The sequence below is a fragment of the Poeciliopsis prolifica genome, unplaced genomic scaffold (assembly GCF_027474105.1).
Source record: "Poeciliopsis prolifica strain line A6 unplaced genomic scaffold, Auburn_PproV2 SCAFFOLD015, whole genome shotgun sequence".
Lineage (NCBI taxonomy): Eukaryota > Metazoa > Chordata > Actinopteri > Cyprinodontiformes > Poeciliidae > Poeciliopsis > Poeciliopsis prolifica.
The window spans coordinates 4,259,574-4,273,915 of NW_026562390.1; the positions used below are offsets into that span (position 1 = coordinate 4,259,574).

Below are 14,342 nucleotides of genomic sequence, written 5' to 3' on the forward strand. Positions count from 1 at the left end.
ACAGCCAAGATACTGCGCAGAACCCTCAAGCTCCCAGGCCTCTGGTAGAGGACCCGAGCTCAGAGGATAAGAACCACCCGCGGTGGGTGAGAAGGTAATTATATATATATATATATATATATATATATATATATATATATATATATATATATATATATATATATATATATATCTCAGTCCAGAAATGTGCAGTCCTTGGCACAGCCAAGATACTGCGCAGAACCCTCAAACTCCCAGGCCTCTGGTAGAGGACCCGAGCTCAGAGGATAAGAACCACCCGCGGTGGGTGAGAAGGAATTTATATATATATATATATATATATATATATATATATATATATATATATATATTTAATATATATATATATATATATATATATATATATATATATATATATATATATATATATGTGTGTGTGTGTGTGTGTGTGTGTGTGTGTGTATGTAAATGGAGCAACATACTTGATCACAAGAGCATTAATGCAGAATATGTCTTGCTTGAAATGTTTCCCTGTGCTGTAACGTCACTGCATTTGATCATTTTTTGTATAATCTCTTTTACTTCCTTTAATTAGCCCCTTTCTTCCTCAGTGCCAACTTTGGGATTATTGACCAAACACTATGACAGGATTAAACCTTAATGGGCCTCAGGGTGTTCAATGTCCAATGGATCATCGATGCACGTTATCTGTACCAAACAAACTGTTTATACAAAGGAAAAGTGTTTTGAAGCCATTTGCTGCTTATTTTTTATAGAACAGATTGTTTCATATTGTCTGGTAAACTTTCAGTACAGTCATATTGCAAAATAATTTAAAATCAGTTAAGAGTGGAAATGTGAGGGTACTGAATAATATTCCTCACTCTTTAAAATAAGGGACACACAAATTGTTCTGTTCACTGGGGAAGTTATGTTTAAGAGAAGCATGAATAATGGCTTGTTTATGTGTATTTTGCTACTTATAATGTTTTAGTACATGTTCTATGTGTATGAGAAATATTGCAATTCCTTAGCTCTGAGGAATTAATTCAGAGTTCAGCAGCATGAATGTTAAAAGCTACTAAGCAAACTCTATAACACTGTATACAAATAATTGTAAAATCCATTTATTGTTTTTTTGGTGGGGGGGAGGATTTTGCAGAATAACTTATCACTTATAGAAATTCATTACGCTAAGTGAACATAACAGTGGATGGAGCCGTACCTGGATATCACATCACTGAAGCTACAGCACAAAACATTGTTTAATGTATAAACATGTTCTGAGATAAATCAATTGAATAACTTCAAAGAGCAACTTTGGAAAATTTGTACTTTTCTTCTTTTTCTCAGCCATCATTGCTTGCAATTATTCTGACCACCTGTGGCCAGTCCCTAAGACACCATGTAGCATAGGCTTCTTTTTTATCTTGATGTTTGTCTTTAAAATAATTGAACAGATGCACCTGCTGGGAGCAGGAAGTACATATTAACACAATAAGTAAAGATTTAGGAGGTGTTGTGGTAACAGGAAAAAAAAGAACAACAACCTCAGACTGTCTACAGAATAAATCTATCTTCATACCTGAGCAACATTTTTAACGCAGTGTTGGAAAAAGGCACTCTTAATATCTTTTGGATTGTGAAATCCATTATTTATTTTCATATCACTTCTAAAACCACAACAAGAATCGAAGACATGGAATATGTTTTGACAACTTAATGAAGTCAGTGGCAATACAGACTAATATCTATGGTAATCAATAATAATAGTCATGTTGAAATATCTTAAACTCAATCTAACAATAAATTTGAGTCTGTAACAAAGACTCATAATGGGTTTACCACATGTAAACAGATAACAAGACTATCAAAGGGTTTTATGAAACCAAACAGAAGGAATCGGATGTTGTGTTTTAAAATCCTCGATCTTGTATACATGTAAATGCCTTAAAGCAGTAATCACAGTTATTGATTATAATGCCTCTAGTGATGAAATGGTAATCACCAGATTGAAAACATCGATCCAGTGGGAACAGAATGTCCTTGGGAAAAAGAAAGGACTAGCAATGTGTAACGCTTTCTTTTGATGCGCAGATCTGACTGCAAGGTATAGTGTTAACCAGTTTGTAGATCAGAAGTAGGTACGACATGGAGTCATGATTGGGTGAATAATTAATACAATTGATGCCAAAAAAAGGTTTGTTAATACTGCTATTTATTGCAGTGGCAATAATAATAATAGTAATAATAATAATAATAATAATAATAATAATAATAATAATAATGATAATGATAATACCAAAACAACAAAAATAAATAAAGTTCTCAAAAAACAGGGAAATAGAAAACAAACAAAACACTTGTCAGTGACACTTCAAAACCTAATAGAGTCCACAAGAGGTCCAAAAATGAAGGGAGAATAGTTATTTTCCCTTTTTTTTTTTGATACTCCTTAGAGTCTGTTCAGTTCCTATATGGAAAGTGTAGTTCTGTTTCCTACCACCAGATGGTGGGTGGGTAGCTCGCCATCTTCCGTCATCCAATGTATCCGTGCAGGAGTCCGGAAGAAAAAAAAAACCTGACCTAAAAGGCCAAAACCACATTAAGTTCATATATAAATTTTACATTTATATAAAACAAATACATACTTGCTATGTTTCGACAATTTCATTATAATAAGGAAAAAATCCTTTTAAAAAGTGCACTTCATAATTCAAGTTCAAAGTTTCTTAATTGACATAATTAGCAGTCATTGCAAACAACTAATATTGAATCAAAATCAATCAATTTAAAAATGTGATTGATCAAAGTAGCTACAACAAATCATGTTGGATATGAGACTTCATTGCTGCACCAGCATAAAAAACAACACCAACAAAGAAATCATGAAAAATAATCAAATCTAAAGTTAAAAGGGAAACCTTTAAGTATTAAAGGGGTAGTCTTTAATTCGGCTGAAACAGTGTGACTTGTCATTAAGTAAATAATTCATAAATAGACTAATGATGTGGCCCCTGATTGTCGAGTTGGTAGCTAATGCTAATTGGCGGAGCGTAGCAAAGTAACGGCCTACTGTAAATGACTATTATTTACTCACCGTCGAGTAACGGATTGTCTGAGGAGGTGGATGCAATGGTAACTTGTTCAATTCAGGAAGGTGTTCCAGCTGTTAATGGGCGAATATTGCAATGGGAGGGAATGTTAGCGGCGCTATTATTGCAAATACAATATGTCAAGTCAGATCGTATTTAACAACTCACCAGAAATCTTCAAAGTTGAGTTTAGATTAAATGAGTGATGAGTCGATTTATAACTTCAAGTTGTTTTATCAACAACGGACGCGACAACCAACAGTGAGCAGCAGCCAACCCGGAAACACACATGACAATGAACTTAAAGGGATGGGCTTAAAGGGAAGGTGATTGGGTCATGTCGGTCACATGGGTTACAAATGAGAGTCAGATCTGTTTCACTGGCTTCTGTCCCACAGACACATATCTGTGTCTGGATATTATACTGAACATGTACTGTATGTTTATATCAAATGACATGAATTGTGTTTTCAATAGAAAATAATATAGTAAGATTTTTTTCCTAGTTGAAACAAAGAAAAAATCTTTGAGTGCAGAGGGAAGTCGGTCTTTTCTGGTCTCCCCTTTAGAAGCAAACTGACAGTTGTGCCTTGAATTTTTTGTCTTTTTTTTATTATTATTATTTTTTACGATGACAGTGCAATGCTAAAAGTGATGGGATGATTCAAAACAGACTTTAGAAATTTTACACAACCTTGCATTCAGCTCAGCACCACACAACAACTTTTGGAATAAGGATGTTGTGTAGATAAATCAGAACCACATTTACTGAGTTGTTAATATTGTGTTTTTAACTTGAGTTAGTGAAGTTTGTGGTTCTAAGATGCTTTTGTTCCTAGAGTTTTTTTACTTCCATTTTGTCACTGTTCCATTTTGTAACAGTGGTTACAGTTTCCTTGTATAAAAGTTTCATAAATGTCAGGTTTAAATGGGTTTCTCAAAGCCCATGATATTAATGTGTTACAAAACACTCAAAAAGTCAAGTGCTTGCCACCAGCCTGCAGTTCCTGAGGGGGTCATGGGAATTCGATTGTCCAGTTCTGCATTTTGTCCCCTAATGTTGATATGAAGTCTCAATATTTTTGGGATTTTGCATACATGAGATAGCAAAAGGTCTTGTATGCAAAAATAGTACTTTTTTCTTAGTACTTCAAAAGAAGGGTAATGACTCACAAGTTAAATGTCTGCTATGTCTGACCTGAAAAGACTCATACTAGATGTTTTGAAATAAATGCTTGAGAATGTTACCCTGATTTTACAAGCACGTCTATGCACCATCAATGTACTGCTACATATGCTCATCCACTGACAGACTGTCAGCTTTTCCTTGATTCCTCAGCTGGAGAGGTGGGCAGTGAGTGACTGTAAGAAGGGTTTATTTGTGACATGGATGTCTGTTGTGCATCTTCAAGCGTCTGTGTCAACTCAACAACAAGTGATAAAAGGGAAATGCCATGTTTGTCTTGCAGATTTAAGCAAATTGGCCTCCAGGATTTCCCAACATTTTACTGCACCATTTTATGTACGGAAATGGATGCCCGGTTGTTAAATGGAAAACCTCTCTCATTTCAGCTACTTGAAGAGCATTCCAAGTTTAATCTTCCACCAACCGTGACGCAATAAAATCAAAATCAAAGAAAAAGCTAATGTCACTCCAAGCTAACAGGCACAGACATATTCTCTTCAGCCTACAATACAAAAAATAATTGGGTTTTTATGAAGTTTTTTTGTATGTTTGTTTGTTTTCTTTTAACCAAAGAGCAGAACTAAGTCTGTGGAATTTGACTGAGATTTCTGAACATGTCTGGTGTTCTGCGAATAGTCAGTAATGCTTTCTGTTTTAATACAGCAGATGTTTTTTTTTTAAAAATAATTTGTGTACCAAGAAAAACTTTATTATTAATTAGAAAACTGTTGGTGTCTGATTGTATTTTGCAAAACTGTGGTGTGCAGTTGACATATATCAACATCTGCTCATTGTACTTTGTTTTCTCATTGTCAAAGTTACAGCTTAAGTCAAAGTGGAAGAATACATGGGAAGAACCAAAAGCATATTGTTTCGATGCTTTAACTTTTTACCCCAATTGATATTAGCAACAAATGTCTCTGTCAGAAAAACCCTTACGATGGTGGGTTTAAATATTAATATGGAAATAACATTTCCGGCATCATAAACATTAAAAGCTACTTTCAGCTCTATAACACTGTATAAAAGTAACTGTAAAATCGCAATTATTTTAATTTGGGAGGATTTTCCAGAATAACTTATTTAGAAATTTTCTATGCTTCAAAAATGCTCACTGTTGGAGCCAGACCTTAGAACTGCAATGAGCTCATCTTACGTCACAGTTGCACAACCCATTAGCTTAAAAGGGTTCCGGTGCAAATACTGCTGAAGCTGTATTTGCATCAGTGCTTGTTGAAGGTGGACTGACATGCGTGCATCTGGTGTGCGTGTGCTTGCGTGAGATTGTGTTTAATCACATGCCCGTGTGGGAAGGAGTGTTAGTGTTGTGTCAGCACCACTACACTACTAAGATTTATGCTCATTTGTTGAAGTCACACACAGACACTTTCTTTTCTCTGTGACACTACTTCTCTCTTTATTTCCAGAATCCAGAATCTTTTAACTCAATTTTGCATCTAAAGGAAACTGCATTTTTTTTGTTACAATAAACTTACTGATGGTCTACTTTGATGAAAACTGTAACTGGCTTCAATCCATCTATATGACTGATCATATATTTAGGTACATTATCTGAATCTGTTGTCTTGTCAAGTCCCTTGGGTTGACATTCTTTTTGAATTGGTGCAATATAAAAATGCAGGTGTACTGTAAAATATTCCTTAAATGGCACATTATAATAACTTATCAAAATCAATATTCACTTGAAAATGCTTTTCTTTTTCAGAGTTATTATTGATTATATTTTAAAATTGTTTAAGGTGCCTATAATATTTAAAATTTGGGGAAAAAGCCAATACTTAAGAGCCACAAAAGAAAGACAGCAGCCCTAACTGCTCCTCTTATATCACAGAAGACCCAAATCTAGAAGAAATTTGAAAGACAAGAGAGAAATTGCTTTGAATGACACTAAAACAAGTCCTTTTATGAATTTAGGAGTTACTTAATTAAAGGTCAAAATTGGAACATATATATGCAGAAGTTGAGTGATTGTGCATGTCAATCACATAAGTATGACTAAAATGTTATTCCATTCCCTATTTTTATTTTTTTTATATGTCATTAATCTTTCCATTCCCATTCATGAGTCAGTGACCCATTCAAGTAGAATTGGCCAACAGGAGAGGATCCAGATAAGCCATTCTAAAAGAATATGTTACTAAATGTCAATTTGGCAATGGTTAAGTGTCCTACTTATCACCAATTTATCATGATAACCAGATGACTTGCATCCCTCAAAGATAATTTTCTGGGATGTAGTTGGACTTCATTGTGCCTTTACACTTCTGCTACCGTATGGACATTTTTGCTGCTCCTCCAAGCTGATGGAAGCAACATAACAGCATACTTGAATGTCAGTTCTTAAATTTAAATGACATTTTCTGTAATTCCTGGAACATTTAAGATTTCAGAATAGCTGAAGTGCCAGAGAACAAAGTCATCACCAGGTAGATGAGAGAGAAAAAAAGATAAAAACAAATCCTGCTGTGATTCGGTGTTACTGAGAGTTTGAAGGACTTATGTCTTAGAAAGAAACTCAACAAAAACTACTCACCTAAAGCAAGGCACAAAGAGGGAAAAAAAAGCATGTTTGAAGCAGTGACGGGATTATTTAAAGTTCAGATTTGTTGTTCTTTGATCCATTTCCATGAAGCTTTTTGGGAGGGTGGTAGCTGTCCACAGGGATTTTTGACCAAAAGCCAAGAACATTCGGTGGGAGCATTTGCTGGCTGCTAGCTGTTGCCAAAAATTTTGTAAGATGCAGGAAATAAAAAAAAATTAACAAGTAGGGTATAATGTGAACTAGAAAAACTTGCCTTTTTTATACTTAAGGTATCAAATATCTGTCTTGGGCTCCTCAACATCTGGGTTGACCCACAGCCTATTTTGGAAATGCAAATTATCTGAAGAGTAGAAAATGTTAAAGGACGGAGTAAATTAAAGGCAGAAAATTGACAACTGATGACTGATCATCATCAATGTATGCTTGTTGGCACTAGTTTCAACCTCAATTTGAAAATTAAAATTGAATGGCTGAATTAAATTTATAAGTTCATAGCCATATGCTAATTATGGCTATGAACCTAATGAGTTCATAGCCAAACTTAATTCAGGAAGTTTTTAATTTCTGAATTAAAAACTTATTAAATGCTGGAAGATAATGTCAAGAATTAATTAAATTAATTGTCGCCATGTTGTGTGGAATTTGCAATGTGCTCTATGTCAGCTTCATTTAAATTCGTTTGCTTCTATTGTATTCCTTGAAAAAAGAGACTTTGTACTAAAGTAGGCACTATACATAGTGCCTACTTTCCATGGAAATTAAGAGGATTAGACTAATTGAATGTGATTCAGAAACTGGTCATCAACAAATGTGTCACCTCTACAGAAGCACAAGTTCTGCATTGACACACATGCCAGACGGTAAAGATGTCAGCTGTAATGTTGTGGAAGCAACTTTTGGTCATCATAATCTGATATCAAATCACTGAAGGCCTTGAATCTAAGGAAATGTAAATTTCAGGAAAAATTATTTTATGCATTCGAGTCTACAAGGTTTCCATCTTTCTGAAAGTGAGGACATCATATAAGCCCCATAGAGTTGCTGAATCAAATATAAAGTATTCATTCCTGAGACGTTTTACCTTTTTGTTGCTTTTACAAACCCATCATGGTCAACAAAATTAGATTAGATTTAGAGGTATGGTGTGAATTAGGTTTTGGTTAAGTATACAGTTAGAAATAGACTAGTACTGATGAGTGTAAGGCAAAATGTCTGGGTTAAGCATAAATTCAGTTCCAAAAAATGAATGGAAGTCAAAACAAAATCTTCAGTTTGTATAGAAGTAGAAGAATGTGTGTGTGAATGTGGGATGTGTGTTCATATAATTAGAACAACACCAAGACAAACGTGTGTAAACCAGATACTTGTTATCAGCTATTAATGCTAATGGCATTTCCTCCTTAAAAACTCTTAAGATAAAAGTTATCAACAAGAATTACACTAATTAACCTCCCCTAGCCTCCATTTATCTCTGGGTGTTACAAACATAGATTAATAAAAGCCGTCATCGTAAACTTTATTCTTTTCTGAGTTTACATTTTTGCACAGTATCGTAAAATGACATTGGAAGTTATTACTACATAAAAAAAAGATATTATTTTACCATACTTTGATAAATTACAGTAAACTGAAATAATGAGCTTCTTTTATGTCAGATACTAACAAATTAGTCTTTCACCAGTCACAATACTGCACTTGAAACTTGCAGTTTTGAAAAACAAAAGAAGGTTTAGTTTCAGCAACTTTTTGTCCCAAATACTGACTTGAAGTTTTTTTTTTTTTTTTTTTTTTTTATCAAACCAAACAGTGAGTCAGTCCACCCATTGTTTCTGTCCTTTTAGGCTTTTTGTGGTTTTATGGAGCTGGTGTCCATCTCAAGTTGTCAATTAATACTTCAGAAGACTTGAGACAGCCAGAACAAATAACCTGTCCATCACAAGACAAAGCTTCACACTTTATCACTAAGACCACCCTGCAGCAGAGGCTCATTTTGGTTTAACTGTAGGTCTGTTTCAGAAATGGAATGCCATTGATTCTGTTTACTATTTTCATTTATTGACAGTGGGCCACAAGATTTAAGAAGGTGATTGAGAAGGTGATTGGCTTTCATTAGCATTGGAGTGACACCTTATAGAGCTTATTTTTATACACACACATATATATATATATATATATATATATATATATATATATATATATATATATATATATATATATATATATATATATATATATATATATCATGGTCAACAACTATATATATATATATATATATATATATATATATATATATATATATATATATATATATATATATATATATATATATATATATATATATCATGGTCAACAACAATATATATATATATATATATATATATATATATATATATATATATATATATATATATATATATATATATATATATATATATATATATATATATATATATATATATATAAAATTCCCTTCTCACCCACCGCGGGTGGTTCTTATCCTCTGAGCTCGGGTCCTCTACCAGAGGCCTGGGAGCTTGAGGGTTCTGCGCAGTATCTTGGCTGTGCCAAGGACTGCACATTTCTGGACTGAGATGTCTGATGTGTTCCTGGGATCTGTTGTAGCCACTGCTCCAGTTTGGGGGTTACTGCCCCGAGGGCCCCGATGACCACAGGCACCACTGTGGTCTTCACCTTCCAGGCCCTCTCCAGTTCTTCCCTGAGGCCCTGGTATTTCTCCAGTTTCTCGTGCTCCTTTTTCCTGATGTTGCAATCACTTGGTATTGCTACATCTACCACAACGGCTTTCCTCTGATGTTTATCCACTACGACAATGTCTGGTTGGTTCGCCATTATCATTCTGTCTGTCTGGATCTGGAAGTCCCACAGGATCTTAGCTCTGGCATTCTCCACCACCTTTGGGGGTGTTTCCCACTTTGGTCTCGGGGTTTCCAGTCCATATTCTGCACAGATGTTTCTGTACACTATGCCTGCCACTTGGTTATGTCGCTCCATGTACGCTTTCCCTGCCAGTATCTTGCACCCTGCTGTGATGTGCTGGACTGTCTCAGGGGCCTCCTTGCACAACCTACACCTTGGGTCTTGTCTGTTGTGGTAGATCTGGGCCTCTATCTATATATATATATATATATATATATATATATATATATATATATATATATATATATATATATATATATGTATATATATATATATTTTTTTTTTTTTTTTTTTAATTATTATTATTAGTTGTTTTTTTTCCCCCAAGTACAAGTAAAAAAAAAAAACATCAACATTGTTATGTCACAGTAAAAATACTATGTTCATTCTGAAAACACAGTGAATTGTGCAACTTTCAGCCCAATGCAGAGCCACACAAACAGGACACTTAGGCCACTTGATTTGATTCTAGATAAAATACTTTATTTGCTAACCCACAGGTCTCCAACCTACAGCACTGAAGTTACAAGTGAGTTTTTTGATCTTCCACAATGGCTCTTAATAACTTTGTCTGAAAAGAACCATCTAATGTTTTATATCTAGATACAATAACAAATTCTGTTTTTTAAATATTTTTCTTCTTTTCCTGCAATATTTACATTGATGTTAATCAGACTCGCTGCTCGCTGTAACTGCAGAACTGTCCTTGCTTTACTGTTTTGCTACCAGTCTCAGATAAACCACAGAAAGTTGCTGGGATTGTGATGAGTTACTTTTAAAAAAAAGAGAGAGACCATGTCATTTCTCCCATTTATGTTTAAACCACATATTAAAATATATTTTGATCCAAAATTCACTTCTGATTCAAATCAACTCACATGAAATTACCTGATTGGATCCCATTTCTTATCCTGCGATCAGACTGGGACATCCCTAATCTCAAAACAGTACTTGCATAAAGAAATAAAACAGTAAAAAAAAATGTCATCCATCAAATAAGATGTATTACCTATCAGAGCAGAACCCTTCAGGGACTTATTATTTTTCACAGAATAATATACATTTTTTTAAGTTCTCAAGTGAGTTCAGTTGCATGGCCAGAGTTCCTGAGAGGGAAAGTTAGGACATCTTGGGCGGCATGATGCTATGTTCTTTGTGCGTCACAACCTCCCAGGGAAGTTTAGTTTGTCGGGTGAAAAGAAGTCGCTGTCAGCTCTGTGTTTATCAAATGAGACATGAGGCTGTCCAAACTCCCGGCAGACTACTTAAAACCTATGTGATGAAAGCTGCAGCCCACATGACCGTTCTCATTTTTGCAGGATGTCATAAAATGAAGTCTTGTCAAAACCAATCTTTGAGATACATACCAAGGCTATTTTGGGTTTGGTGTCTTGTGCAGTGCCTTGTAAAAGTTTTCATACCCCTTGAACATTTTCATGGTAAACCCAACATTTCACCTAAATAGAAGGCAATCCTGGGGTAAAGCCTGTTGAAGGCTGCAAAAGCCTTGAAACTAGTGAAGAAAATCTCCTATCGGGGGAATGACACTTAACATTACAATCAGAGCCACAATGTTATAGTGTAGATTGAACCATATTTCTATCTTATTATGGCCCATTTAAATTCCAGATATAAAGCAAAATGGGAATTTGTGCAAAAATTTAAATTACTGTCCACAGATGCTTTTCATCCAATCTAACTAATCTAAATGATTTTGTCACTTTCTTTTTTTCTCCCCTTCACAATTATGTTGTACTTCGTGTAAAGCCACCACATAAAATTTTAATAAGGCAATGGAGTTTGTGGTAGTAATGAGACAAAAGGTTAAAAAGTGCAAGAAGTATTAGACCCTTTGCAAAGCAGTGTAAAACTCACCACAGCAGTGATTGCCTGTAAATAACAGAAATGTCGCAGTCAACAGGAAGTACAAATCTCCTTACAGTGACCTCTACTTGCTAATACCCCGACACACATATAGAGAGCAAGAATGAATGTGGTGATTGTACATTGGCCAAAATAAGAGTCAGCAGCTTCATCTACTCAATATATGGTTAAGTTTTTGTTTTGTTAAGTCTTCATTTCATTTTGTTCTTTTGGCTGTTCTTTATAGGGTAACGTCAGGAGTCCAACAAGCTAATATTCATTTATTTAGTTGAGCAAAGAGCTCAATATGCCAACTCAGCTGCTTATCAGGCATACTTTCACTCTTAATTTCCACACAAAGACCTTCCAAAGAACAAGGGTTCTTTTCAACAACAACGGTGATCTCCACTTAGACTGAAAGAGTTCAGGCAAATTGCACTGATGGGACGAGTAAGAGAAGTAGGATGGAAAATGTTAGGGTATGCACTGCTTGCATAGCAATGACAGAAATGTTGAGACACAAGCAGTGGGATAAAAGTTTGATAAATAAGTGATTGACATGTGCCAGAGAGGCATGAGTTCAGCCTTCTGCAAATCATCTGTAACTCTTTGGTGTGGGATTCAGTGGGTCATGTTAGGGGTTTCGTTTGCTGACAGCCTCTTTTGTCAGAAAATCATTGTTTGTCAGAGCCTTCCAAACCCATCATTCATCATTCATGTAATATTATTCAGACTGTCATTTTCTGATTTGTTAAGGTTAAGTCAAACCATTCCTTATTCTAAGAGTGTAAAATATGACTATGTTTCAAAGCCAATAATGCCTCCCAGATATGTGCAAGGTGTTCTTTGAAAAGTACAAGGTGTTGGCACTGACACCTTGTACTGCACTACAACAAATGAAACAAGTGGCAAAGTTTTTTAAGGACTTTGCAGGGCTGGTTATGGAACAAGCAGTCAGAGCATTGAAGAGTACTTTTCAAATTCACTAGTTTTAACTTCAGAGAAGTAGCTATTGCATTGTGCACCACAGTCTTCTAGTTCAAATCTCAATTTTTTCTTGAGATGTTTTAGAAATTGGTTGGTTAAACATGCAATGGACAAGGCAAAGCAAAATTATTTGTACAGAAATTTTTTTCTACAGAAAAAAAAAAATAAAAACATGAATAAACTTGACAAAGAAAATCAAATGAAATACACGAAAAAAAAAAAAAAAACTAGTTAACTAAATAAAGAAAAATGTAGGTAAAATACTTTCAGCCGTTATATGCATGGCTGAAAAAAATGGCAATTTTGTAATTGTATGTGCTTCTGCTTTATTGGTTTAGTCTGAATTTTGTTGCTTTTCTTTGAATCCTATTTTGCCTTAGATAATACAAGAAAAAGAATAATAAATGTTTATGTTTGTTTGTACCCACAAAGATACAGATATGCTTCTATGAAGCTCTAACTCCTCAAGGTTCAAACATGGCTGATTTAAGTTCAAAGATGACACTGCCATGAGGCAGTAGAAACCAAAGGGTCTAAAAAGGAGTGTGTCAGACAGGATGAGCTCAGGGGAACCATGGGGTGGTCGGCTGATGTTGCCCTGTCGACTCCATCAACAGGAGTGCTAAAATTTGGAATGGCAAACTTGACATTTTGATCCCCTCTTGAGTCTTGTTCAGCACTCCTGAACTAAGTAAGTTGTCAGTTTGATGGCTCCACACTGAGAATAAAAACATTTTTAGCAGTAAAGAAATCACCTTTGAAAGTAGAAGTTTGTTGTAGTTTATATTTCTAAATCTTTCCTGTACTCTCAATCTGTTCATACACTGCAGATGAAAAGTATATTTCACTGTGATGAACTTTATCTGTTGGTAAAAACTGGTATAGAATTACAAGAGAAAGATAAACAAAAAATGTTTGTGGTCAGTTTCATCTTAAAGGAAACTCAAATTAGAAATAGATGAGCAGTTTTGAATTCACTAATTCATGAGAAAAAAATACCCCTTTCAACTAATAAATGTGATTTGTTAGCTTTTCTTTTTACACAGTTGTACACAGGGAACCAGTAGTATACATTAAAAATGTAATTGCTTCTTAATAAAACCAGTTCCTATTAAACCTGGAAGGTGGCTGTTACCAGAACTGCAGGAAGAGCTGATTCCTGAGATGGTTGAGGGAAATGGTGAACACGTAGGTATTTGCAAATAATTTCTTTTGATCAAGTAGGTGTGTATTGACGATGGACTGGGAGGTGACATTTGCAGTAAGAGGGAAGGCTCTACATGGGGATGAACACAGATCATTTCAGATAGGGTTTGATCGTATGGAGTTCCATATTCTCAAAGGTTAGGCAGGTTTTTTGGAACAAAGAAATATGAGCAAAGTCTCAAGGAAGCACGCAGCAAAGTTCACAGTAGGAGAGTTTGACTGACTGCCGGGAGCCTAAAAATCATCCCACAGATCTTTTGTGTAGAGGGCTTGAAGAGAGGATTGTGTTCAGGTTAGTCAGTGGCACAGTGTCAGCCAAGATTTTCACAGAGGAACAAAACAACTGCACAGATGGGAGAGGGAAGAGGAAGTGAAGAGGACAAAATTATCACTTCATGATCATAATGGTAAGAGTTTTAGGCGATATTCGCCTCACATTTAACTGGCTTTTAGGCCAAAATATCTGGCTATCATTAATCGTCAAGCAATTACCTTCTATTATCAAACGTTCTGTTATTTTCATTGT

At 35.0% G+C, this 14,342-nt stretch overlaps 1 long non-coding RNA gene across 1 annotated transcript; it reads right to left on the reverse strand.

Moving 5' to 3' along the window:
- Window positions 1–1,634: 1,634 nt before the first annotated feature.
- Window positions 1,635–3,416, reverse strand: LOC129366530 (uncharacterized). Its single transcript, XR_008606628.1, has 3 exons — window positions 3,243–3,416; window positions 3,080–3,148; window positions 1,635–2,565 (listed from the first exon to the last, which is right to left on the reverse strand). It is a non-coding gene; the product is annotated as an uncharacterized LOC129366530 (long non-coding RNA).
- Window positions 3,417–14,342: the final 10,926 nt, after the last annotated feature.